This window comes from Halyomorpha halys, unplaced genomic scaffold (assembly GCF_000696795.3).
Source record: "Halyomorpha halys isolate HHAL.00 unplaced genomic scaffold, Hhal_1.1 Scaffold150.1, whole genome shotgun sequence".
NCBI lineage: Eukaryota > Metazoa > Arthropoda > Insecta > Hemiptera > Pentatomidae > Halyomorpha > Halyomorpha halys.
Window position 1 is genome coordinate 1 of NW_027113424.1, and position 618 is coordinate 618.

The window sequence follows — 618 nt, forward strand, 5'->3', positions numbered from 1 at the left end:
TGGTTAAGGCTGGTTCGAGGCTAGGGTCCAAAGTCCAAAAAGGCTCATTTCCTGCGCCAGAATCGGCTTATTCTCCCTACTATGGTGGCTTTGTAATATTTTGGGTTCAACATCTAAACTGAACTTATACCCCAATAACACATAGACACCTTTGAAAATCTGTCCCCTCGATGACGACACCAGTCGCTTGCATCTGGTCACATCATAACGAGTACCTGTGGATGGTACTATTGGATGATTTGTGGAGAAAGGAGGGGGCACCACTTCCTCACTAAACGAGTTCTCTTGGATTTGCCTGGGGTATACTTTACAGAGCAGCTCAGCATAGACTAAACGTTTTCACAGGAGCCCGGAAGTTCAGTGAATTGCTATAGAAGAGAATCCTGAACCAAAATTCCAATTATGAGATGATTGTATGCAGACTTGGAAACTTTAGAGGTAGTGGAACAATAGCGACTACTGAAGCAGTAAAAGTTTTTAATTTGTAAAATTTCAAGATTTTTTAATTTTGCGCCTATTGAAATATGGTGTTACTTGATCGCTTTCATTATTAAATTATAAAAATAAAATATTCTGTATTAAGTAATAATTTTATCTGTAACAACGACGAAATTATAG